Source organism: Anarrhichthys ocellatus, unplaced genomic scaffold (assembly GCF_004355925.1).
Source record: "Anarrhichthys ocellatus isolate YVR2014 unplaced genomic scaffold, GSC_Weel_1.0 scaffold11, whole genome shotgun sequence".
Classification (NCBI taxonomy): Eukaryota; Metazoa; Chordata; class Actinopteri; order Perciformes; family Anarhichadidae; genus Anarrhichthys; species Anarrhichthys ocellatus.
This window is the reverse complement of record NW_022280041.1, coordinates 4,245,298-4,256,979: the sequence shown is the minus strand read 5'-3', so window position 1 is coordinate 4,256,979 and position 11,682 is coordinate 4,245,298.

Below are 11,682 nucleotides of genomic sequence, written 5' to 3'. Positions count from 1 at the left end.
GTGTGTGTGTGTGTGTGTGTGTGTGTGTGTGTGTGTGTGTGTGTGTGAGATCCGCCTGCTGCTGTTTTATATGGGAAAAAAGTGGCTGCTGGCTGAATGAATAAAGACCAAAACTGACATACAACACAAATATTTGGCAGAGTTGCACAGTGTTTGAATGCATTAATTATCATAAATATACAAGCTTGTGTTTTTTCTTGAAATATGTGGTTCTTACTGGTTAAAGAGACTTTTCGTTAATTCCGCTTATTCGTATTCTTGCAGAGAGTTATATGAAACCAGAAATAGCTGTTTTTACACTTTCGTTTTTAGTAGTTATTAATGAAACGTATAAATAACATAGTAATTAGTCATCTTTAAAGGTGTTGGTCACCTTTGGACGGAGCCATGCTAGCTGTTTCCCTCTGTTTACAGTCTTTGTGCTAAGCTAAGCTAATCAGCTAGCTCCAGCTTTATTTTATTTACCATACAAACATAAGAGTCGTATCAATCTTCTCATCCAACTCTCGGCAAGAAAGATCAGAAGCGTACTTTACAAAATAACCAACTGCTTCTTTAAGTTTATATGAACAAATCAAGCATTTAAAACACTTTAAAAACAATATCTTTGCCTACCTATCCACACACACCAGACACTTTCTCTGTATTAAGTAGCAGATGCGATCTTCTCCAGTGTACACTGTACACATTTAATATTTTTCGGAAGCGTAATAAATTTTTATGGAGCTTCACTGTTCTGCCAGAAAGAAAGAGGGAGAAGAAGAAAAAAAAGAATGGAGAGAAAAGAGTTGCAGGGATGAGGTTGTGCATGAGAGTGTGCCTGGCCCGCCGCCCGCACCATGAAGACACAGAGACGAGGACCTCATCCTGCCCTCAACCATTTTTCCTTTCCCTCTTTTTTTTTTTTTTTTTTTTATAGTCAGTGGAGAACCTCCAGTTACACTCAGTTGCATGGGGAAGCATAACGTTTCCTCAAATGTTTTACAGCTGAATACAGTAAAAAAAATTAAAAAAAACAGGAAGAGAAAAGAGGCTACACAAGTGCAAGTACTTTTCAGAGAAAATGGGAGCAAAATGGGGAAAGGAGAAGAGGCCTCTTTTTTGGAGGATATGTTAACTTTTACATTTAGTGGTATTCAGGATATGAACATTGACCTTTTGGGCTGTTGTAAAACATACAACATGCTTTAAAGACCCGTCAAACATATGAACTGACGTTTCATTGAAATAAATGGCAAGAAAATGGCAAGCAGGTCTCTTGCATCTGGAAACAGGATTTTTCTTGAAACAGTGTTCGTTGGCAGAACAAAAAGCCCCAAATTGTTCACCAATGCTTTTCTTTAAATCAATGAGCATACGGCGAGCTTCTACAGCTGTCTCAATTTTACCCAAGTCCCCGTTCTCTCATTAGGAGTAAAAAAAACATGTATTTTAATTGAGACGCAGCCAATTCAAGCAATCATGACTAAGCCATAAGCCTCAGGTCTATAAATCCACTCACTTGACTGCTTAAGCTCGCGGATCAGAAGGAAAAGGGAGATTGAGATAGAAAGATTTTTGTCCTCATGTGGAAACTGCACCCACCAGTAGGTCACCCTCTTCTGTCTTATCGCTGATTTGGCCCGCTGTCAATTTGTCAAATGTATTGTTTGTCATCCGACACCGGTATCTGTTCACAAAAAGGTTAAAGGGTCACCAAATGAAGGAATTTTGTGATCGCACAGATTGGACAGTAAAGCCTCAGAACTCCTTTCTTTTGAGCACTAAGCTGAAACTGAGAAATTAAGTTTTTGTTCCGTGGTCCAGGCAATTTTCACATCCCCGCGTATCCCGCCGAGCACTACTAGCTACTTATTATAAAAAAATAAAGGGAGAAATTATTTTTATCCGCAGATTGGAGGAGTGGAATCACAACGAGGGAGAAAGCGAGCCAATTAAGGAAGTTCAGTCCGGAGTTTCCTGATTAGCAGCTCTTTGAGTCATTTGATACGGAGGGTGGTGAAACTTCCTGAAACCAGCAGACGAGAGTGAGAATCATGGGACAGACAGGGAAAGGTGGCTCGAGGGACACTGGGTCAAATGTCAAGGGATGTCGAGCAGACAGACGGGCCGGGCCGGGCCGGGTCGGACCGGGCCCGGCCGGGTGCCAGACAGAAACAGGAAAATCTGAATTTGACATCGACGCAGTAAACACAACACTTTCAGCCAAAGCGACTACGTGACGATATCACACTCCCTCAGAGAACATCACAAGATTAATGAAACGAGTGTGTCTCGTGTGAGTCTGGGTTCACAGCAGAAGGGAAGGGCGTCCCTGTCTGTCTGTCCATCCGTCCGCTGTGTCCATCTGTCTTGCTCTCCAGCCACACAGGGAAACCCCCCCCCCCCAGACTGGAAGAGGGCAGACAGCTTGACGAATGGAGAGGACGACGGGTTCGAGGGAGAGAGAGAGAGAGAGAGAGAGAGAGAGAGAGAGAGAGAGAGAGAGAGAGAGGGGGCCACACCTTAACTCCCCCCCTCTGTTCAAAGCAACCCGCTTTTTTTGTTATCACATGACTGTCATCACAATTAGGACCCAAAGACATCACAGAGCCTGCAAAAAAAAAATGACAGGGTGATAAGTCTGCAGACTGTCAGGGGAGCTGAAGCGCCTGTTTTGCAAGCCCTATATACTCTTTTGAAAGACAGGCGTGAGGAAAGAGACGCTTCCCCCTTTTTTTTCCTGGACCTGTGCAGGTTCACAGCGAGTTCAGGCTGCCACACGCACGCAGGGTGAGAACTGTGCCGGCACGCTATTTGGCAGCTCTGACACCAGCCTGTAGATGACATTGGAAAAATAAGCAATGTGATATGACTGACTGGAAGCGGCTTCGTAGACCCTATACCTTTAGATACAGACAGTTTATAGCTTTAATAAAAGCCTTTACAATCTGTTCAGCTAGCCTGATAACTGATAACAGATAATCAGGAGCAGTCAATCCACAGCGTGTATTTTTACGGCCTTTCGTATTGTTGTATTAGAATCAGATTGTAGGCTTTCACAAGCACAAGGACCCATAAATCCATTAGGGTTATCAGCAGAAACAACAAGCACGGACAGATACAAAAAGCAACAAAAGAAAACAAGCATGTTTTTCTCCGTCACTCTGCAACTCTAGCACTTTTCAAATCATCCTGCCGAGTGTATCGCACACGGCAGATTTCACTCTCGTTCTCACCGGAGGGAAGCCTTTTCATCAGAGTGCAGGAGTGGGCTGTCTCGGCTCTGTTTCTCGTCGCCATCTTTTTTAAATCAGCCTCAGGGTATAGTTGATCCCGAGCTCTGAAAATATGTTGAATGCATTAACGTTATGGAAAGTATAAAAAGCAGCTTGTTTCCTTTACTTCTGCTTGCGATCTGTCCCTTGAAAAATGTGACATTATTTTGGGGAATTGAAAAATGCCAGCAGGCTTAAATGAAGTGAAATCTCATATTTGTGGGCAACATATATTCTGACTTAATAATAATATTGTATTACAACTATGGTAATTATACACTATGATCCATACGAAACAAAATGTCAGGGAGTGACCAGCAATTATGAAGTACTTTGATACTTGACCTTATAAGTTATTATAAAATGCATTCTAAAATGTGCTATGATTATTGGTATAAAGCATTATGAATATTTATGCTATAATATTCATTTATACGACCAGAGGGGACTAGTTTATGGTAAGCTAGGCTAACAATGTCCCGTCTCCAGCTCTGGAGACACATACTGATATTCATTTTCTCGTCTTACTCTCACAAATAAAGCAAATAAGCGAGCTAATAAAAACTTAATTCTGATAGTTCAGATGCTCTTTTAGGAAATAGGAGCATTAGGATCCCACGAGAACAGCCAAAAGGTTGCCGGTTCCAATTCCAGGTCCACATGTGATAACAACGCCTCTCCAGTCCCTGAGCAGCTGTCACTGAGACTCCCTTACAGCAGTGTATTGGGGATAAATTAAATTCCCGTAAGTGAAGCCGTTAACTGAAGAACTCAAAAACATCGCTGTTCTTTTCTCGGGAGGTGCGATGTCACACGTACACTCATCGACCCCTCCCCAAGATGAGATGGTGTGAGTCAGAAAACTGAAATGATCAAAACTCGTCATTTTCATACGTCAGTGTGCCATTTGTGGACTCATCCTAAGAAAGTGAATAACGTCAGACGAGTGAGAGCGATACAAAAGAATCAGGTTAATCATAAAACATGCGAAGGGGGGAATCGAAGTGTTCTTCACTCCATCCGTGCTTCCTCTGGTGACTCAGCTGCGATGCACTTCAGTGACATCCACGTTCCACCTCGGAAAATATGAGTCGATGCATGCAGCCCCCCCCCCCCCCCCAAACAAAATCTCCCCTTGACCCCTTTTTTTTTTGTATGCGCCAAGGCCAAGGCCTGATTTGGGAGTAAAAAGGCTGCAAAGAATCCTCAAACCTCAACACAAGTTATTTTGTTTGTTGTCAGGATGTGGTTGAACCATCATCCACCGAGCCCAAAAGATTCGGTATCGCGGTCAGCTAGGCCGGGAGCCAGTGTTTTCAGAGAGGGTATGTCCAAGAACGAAACCAAAAAAAAAAAAAAAAAAGAGCCAAAACTCCAAAAATTCAAACCCTTAAGAGACTAATCAGGAACAGGGTCAAGATGTCATAACAATGGACCCTTCCAACAAAAGTAAAGCCCTCCACTTTGTGAAAACCCTCTCGGGATATTCACATCCAGTAAACTAAGAGCATAACTCGTTTAGCTTGGCCTGCCGCCCTCGTCAGTTAAGACTTCTAAAGCCGAAAGCTCCCGGCAGAAGCGGCCCGATAGTGTTGCACTACAGAATGTTGATGTTGTTTTAACAAGAGCGAGTGTCAGGCTGAATTATATCATGACAAAAACAAAAAGATTGATGGACAGTGATTAGTGGGTACCAAGTACTTCGGACAACCCAAACCCACAAAGAAATACTTTTTTTGTCCCTGGAGGACATCTCCAATTAATTGTGTCAGCGGAATGAAATATAACAACAGTTCCTGCAACGATACTCCTGTAAGTTTGCTCTCATTTTTTACTGCAAACTAACGCACTCGTGAACTTGTAAACCATGATATATTGTATATTTATGTGACTTTTTTTCTAAAATGTTAGGCTGCTATTACGATTGTTTAATAGATAGTGTTTAGACAGTTTCACTTTGTTAACCGCAGCATATTTGGCTGGTGGGGGTTTAGAGGGAAGAAGCTTCAGCTAAGTGAACCTCTAAAACCTTGACCTTTGTCTCTGTAACGCCCACTCTCTCCGTCCTCACACACACACTGACAAACACTTTGCAGTGCTTGCCTCGTCGGCGAAAAAAAAGAAGTAAAAATTCTCTATGACACACACACAAAGGGCACGAGGTGATACAGTGCAAGATACACATGCACGCCCACACACACTCTCTGGCCAAGCGACTGCAGTGCCGAGGCCGTGACCCTGTGCACCCTCCTCCATCTCCCAGGCTGTCTGTCTGGAGGCCGATAGAGGCACAGGAGGCGGGGGTCGCTGGGGGCTGGAGAGAGGAGGGGTGGGGTGGGGGGGGGGGCAGGAAGAGGACTGGTGATTAGGATGGGGGGGGTTGAACATACCCCTGACCCTCTTATCCATTCTTGGCAGCCACCGCGCTGCTCCAAGAGAGAAAAGAGGGAGAGAGAGGGAGGCCCTGCAAATATTTGTGATGGATCCACACCCACGGACTAGATAGTGGACGTCCACACAACATGTCGGCCCGGACCGAAGTATCGCAACATATGGGATGGATTGCCATGAAATGTGGGACGGACATTCATGTCTCCCTCGGGAGGAATTGTAATAACTTTGGTGACTCGGACGTTACATAGTGCATGCATACATCATCTGGTCAAAGTTTCAGTTTGTTTAATACTTTAGTTTATGGCCTGGCTGTGCTTTGTGTTTAGTCTTATCAGCAAAGGTTAGCATGCTAACAGCAGCATTTAGCTCAAGTGCAGAGACTCACAGAGCCGCTAACGTGTAGACTTGTTATTTATTCATTCACCTCTGATACGGTATCAGGTAAACTATAATTAAGTTTACACATTTTACCCCTTTTCTCCCTCTTCTCTTTAAACCGAAGATTTAATCTTATTTATTTAAATATTTATATGATCGTATAAGTTGAAATCTTTCATTTTGTCATGTGATTACATTTTATGGTAGGTAGGAATTAAACAGTTAAAGGCCATATCCTCGCAAATTCAGATAAACTTAAAATTTCTGTTTGGGTTTACTTGTCAAAAGTGGAGATTTGTGCTCATTTTTTATTAAACATTAGTCCTCATTGAAATTAGAAATCCCGCTTTTGGCCGCGTGCAGGTCACTTGAGCCTGCACCTGCACTTTCGAACCATTTTCCGCCAAGAAATAGTTTCCAATCACGTGCACCAGAAAGCAAGATTCTCAAAAACGCATCACATGACAGCCATAAATCGCCTCTTGACAAAAACTCCCCATCCACCCTGCCATGCGAGACCAGAATTTTCAAATTCATCTACTTTTGGGGGAGCATTTTTGAAAAGCTCTCTTGAGGTCTTAGAATGGAAGACCAACACTCATTAAATGAAAAAAGGCGTGTATTCAGATTTATCTGCATCTTCTGTGACCGTGCGACACGGAGGGATTGGGCCCGAGCCAGCGACTCTGTACGTGAGCGAGTGAGCGAGGCCGGATGCGAGAACAAGTGAGCGAGTAGTAGTGTGAACAGACGGGTGAGGAAACGGGGAGGCAGGCATTCAGCGGGGGAGCTTTAGAAACGCAGGTGCCTTAATTGTCCTCCAATAAAGCCTCGGCGAGTGGGCCAACCTGTGAATGAGTGTCTGTTATAAAGAAGGATGAATGAGGCGCACGTGAATACATGAATGGGTGAGTGAATGACTGAATGAGCAAACGGGTGCCTGGAAGAGTAAGCACTCTGTGGGGAAGCCGGAGGAGTGGATGTAGTGGGGGATCAGAGGAGGGGGGAGCGGGGGGGGGGGGTGAGGAAGAGACAAGTGATGTGATGTATGGGAGGTAAAAAGGCCCAGAAGAAGAGGAGGAGAGGGGGAGGGGGACAAGAGAGGAAAAAAACGAAGCAGAGAGAAATGGTGAAGGAGCTGAAGAAGAAAGGTGGGTAAGAGAGAGAGAGAGAGGGGGATGTGGGGGAGGGAGGGAGGGTGCAAAAATCAGGATAGAAGTGGGAGGCGGGGGGGAGCTTTCAGCAGGCCCATCTCAGACAATGTGACATGGCACACGTTATTAATTCTGGCTCAGCAGAGAGACCCTGCCTCGCCATCTGCTCAGGGTCAGGGGCGTTCGCTGGGGTCGGCGTCACATCCAACTCCCCCACACCCCCCCCCCCCCCACCCACTCACTCACACACACACTCGCACGCACACACATACACAGAGACACAGTACCCCCGCCTCCCCCTCCCTCCCCTCCGTCCTCGCCTGGCAGACACCCGGCCAGGCCCGCGTACATTTCCATAAAACAATTGCAAGCCAACCTGCTCCCGTGTCGGGTGGGTGGGGTTAAGAGGGGAGTAGAACGCCGGCTAGCCTCCCTTAACAATGGCCTGTCAGATGAAAAGGCCCTTGGTGAACTTGATATACATTACAAAAGAGCCACACCACGGTAGGCCCCGGCCTCGGCGACCCTGCGGTTGAATTTGAGCTTGGCGTTCATTCGGTTGTTTGCAGTTTGCAGCCCGCTCAGCCCCACCCCGACCCCACCTCCTTCCTCTTAACCCCACCAAAATTACATACACACACACACATGGCGCACGTGGCAGGCTGGTGTTAGGTGGTGGTGTTCACCTCCAAATGTGGTTAAGAAAAAAAAGGGAAAAAAAGCTGTTTGAAATGTTTGTTTGATGAATCAGAAGGTTCAGTTTGAACCACAATTTTGATAACTGATTAAGTGGTTTTCATGCAAAAATGCCAAATACTCACGGGTTGCAGCATTTAAAAAGGGACAATTGGCTGTTTTACTGTTTTATATTATTGCATAGTATGTAATATGTTTGTTCTTCGGACTGTTGGCCGGCACAAAAATGGGCTCTTTTTGTCCACCATTTTCTTAATTTTGTACAATAAACCATTAATCAATTATTTAAAAAAATGATAAATTCAGACCTTTTACTAAAAATAAAAATACCACAATTTAAAAGTACTCAAGAAGTAGCTCCACTGCTTGCTAACAGTGGAGCTACTGTTCTCTATAAGACAGCCATTGCGTGCGAGACCTGGCAAAGCCACGAGATTTTGGGTCCCTAATGCTGTTGGTACTTAAGGTTTGGGATTAGCACTAAAACAAGAGACGATCAGACGGCTGGAAGAGGTATCCCGGTGTCAACACATGACTTCCTGTCTTCCTTTCCCCAGCCCTCCATCATAACCTATCCTTCCATCCTTCAACTATCTCTCACTGCCGTCGCTTTTTATCTGAAACAAAAAGACAACTCCTCGATTTCTTTGACCTCACAGGTGTGTTTTGTGTGTGTATTCATCAACCAGGGATGTAGATGGGTGAGGAGTTTAAAGTCCCTCTTGTGCCCCCCCCCCCCCCACCCCTCCCCCGAGCTAAAAACCCTAAACTGCTCTCGGGGACGTCTTGGGGGGCAAAAAAAAAAAATAGGATCCCCCCTCGTCTTCCCCCTCTTTTCTCCCACCAACCCCCCCCCCCCCCCACACACACACACACACACACCAATACAAATACAGATCTCCTCTGAGCCCCCTCCCGAGCCCCATCACCCAACATGACATCACAGGGAGGAGAGGGTGACACTAACCCTCTCAAGGTTAATGAAGTGAGGTTGTGACCGCGAGGGCTGGCGATTTAAATCACTGTGGCGTGCGTCTCGCAGAAAACACTCACGAGGAGACCAAATATTGTCCCCGTCCTCAAACGAGGTGAGACAAAGTGACTTAATGCGTCTCTGGGTTTCTTTTACCCAGTATGACAAAAAAAAATACCGTGCCGGCCTCTTTGTTGGTCAAAGCAAACCATAGATCTTTAAGAATGAATGAATAGGCCTTTATCTTATATTCAAAAAATAAATTCATCCATGCAAAAGAAAGAGAAGCTAATTGGACATTTTTATCTCGCACACATGTTCATATGTCCTCGTAAATGTGTCGCTCAGTATGAACGAGGCTTACTGGCCATTAAATCAAGTGTGTGCGTGTGGGGGGTTCTCGGAGGGATCAAAGTTGAAAGGTCAGGAGATCAACGTGAGGTAGTGTCATGAACACCAGCTGGTACATCTGCTGATGACCTCAGGGGGGGGGAGAAGAAGAAAAAAAAGCGAGGGAAAAACAGGCGGACAGTTTGGGATGAAGGTTAAGACAAAAGTGCTCCAACAGAAATTAAATGTTGGGAGATTTAGAGGCCAACAGAAAAATGCGCATCTATTTATATACGTGTAAATGGCCTCACCCTCTCCTTCTCCTGACTATAAACCTTATTACCTTTAAATAAAAAACATCTTCCCCCCTCCCCCTTTCTCTTTCTATTCATTTTTAGCCTCTTCCTGCCTTCGCTGCGGGTTACCTCGGACTCTTGACTGGGTGGGAGCCGCAGTGGGCCAAAAACAGTGATGTCACCGCTGTTATTTTCAATAGGGGTGAGCTCATTGGCTGAAACCACAGAGGAGCTGGCGTCCAAGTGTCAGGGAACAAGCAGCCGGGGGTTTGCTGCTGGTCTGGCGCTGGCCTCCGTGTACGCTGTATCTGGGGAAAGGATCTGGGTCAAGTTGTGGTAGCTCTCAATATTTCTATCTATCAGTCGATCTATCAATTGCACTTCTATGTATTACTCTAAGGAGCTATGAATGAGCAGGGAGTCATTAGGAGAGAATGGAGGTATTAAAAAGTTGGAGACACGAGGAAAAAAGAAGAAAAAAAAGACGGAAAGCGACACAAGGACCGCAACAGACAGCGAGAATAAATAACGCAGCTTTTCACGTTTTAAGAGTCTGGCTCGAAGGCCTCAAGCTGCAGATATGAGAGCGCGGAGGCCAGCAGCCACACGCTAGCTGACCATGACATGGAAAGAGTGACACAGCTGTGCAAGATGTGCCAGAGGACTGATAAAACACAACCGGCTCCTCCTAGGATTCCAGTTTGAAGTCGTTGCTGCACCGGTTCCCCCCGTTGGCTTGTAGAAAAATCCAGTCCTATACATTTTAAAGCTGACAAAAACGTTTACGTTAAGGCACCGTTTTTGTAGTTTGGTACGGATACAATATGTCAAAAGTTCAGTTACAACAGCTGAATGCTGAATGCTAAGGGACAATATGAAAATCATTAAGGGTGGGGATGGAGGCCTGAATCTCATGTTTCATTTTATAAAAAAGCAAAGGCCCTCAGTATTAATATCTGTTTGGACACACCCACTGATTTAGAAAAAAACTAAAACATTATTACCGTCTTCCTAATACCTCAGATTAATATACAGTATTTAAGGATTGTGACTATTCCAGCCACCTTCTTGTACAAAGAGAAGCTTGATAAATGTGATGATGAACTGTCATTATATTGTAGATTAATTCTAAACGACAAATTTCACGTTGTGTTATGAAATCTAATAACCATAAAGAGTCACGTCTATTCTCCCAAAGCTGCCATATTGGTTCTATTAACTTCTAGTTGTTGCGATGAGGAAAAATAAAGCCCTGCAGCAGAGACAGTGTTGTCGTCCTCTGCAAATATGGCACTTTTATGACCCGTGGCGAGCACAGATGCAATCTCTCTGATGTCACAAATTGATTCTTTTTAAATTGATTTCACAATAACTCTCAGAAGGGAAGAATGAAAATACAATATAAAGGCGAGTGAGGCTGTAAGGAGTGAGCAGCCAGATCATGCTGATGTTCTACCGAGCAATCCTAGAGAGAACAGACTTAACAAGCGAGGTTGTCAAAAGCATTCTGGGAAATGTAGGACATCGTAAAGTTAGAGGTTAAAGTTTTCTGGCTTTCAAAAATATAGTCAAGAATAAACTTTGAGCCTCAACTTTTCTGCCCCCAAAAAAAAAATGGAAACATGAAAAACTACTACAGTTGGGAAAACCCTAATCTGCTGATGAAGTTCATGTGATTGAAAGCTCCAGAACAGCTACTAAATGGACCATGTGGTGAGATTGTTTTTTTCTTAACTGCCAAAAATAAAAAGCAGGCAAATAAAAAACACTTAATCGGAAAGTAACACTATAAGGGGTACAGTTTTTCCCATATTGTGATGAAAAACTGTTTTCTGTATATACAATTGAATCCAATGCAAACATCCTAAATTAAAAGATATACACATCAATTTGTAGAACGGGAGTAGGTGGAAGTCAGACCCATTGTGTGTGACATGCATACACACACTGGCTGCCAAGACACACACACACACACACACACACACACACACACTGTACAAGACATGCATGCATAGTTCATAGAGGCAAATTGAAAGAGATATAGAAGAGGTGACTTTCTGCTCTCCGGATATTCATGAGACTTATCTCAGTGTGTGTGTGTATTTATGCATCACATCTGTGTGCCAGTCAGGTTATCTGTGAATGTGTTTGCCTGCCTGTGTGTGTGTGTGTGTGTGTGTGTGTGTGTGTGTGTGTGTGTGTGT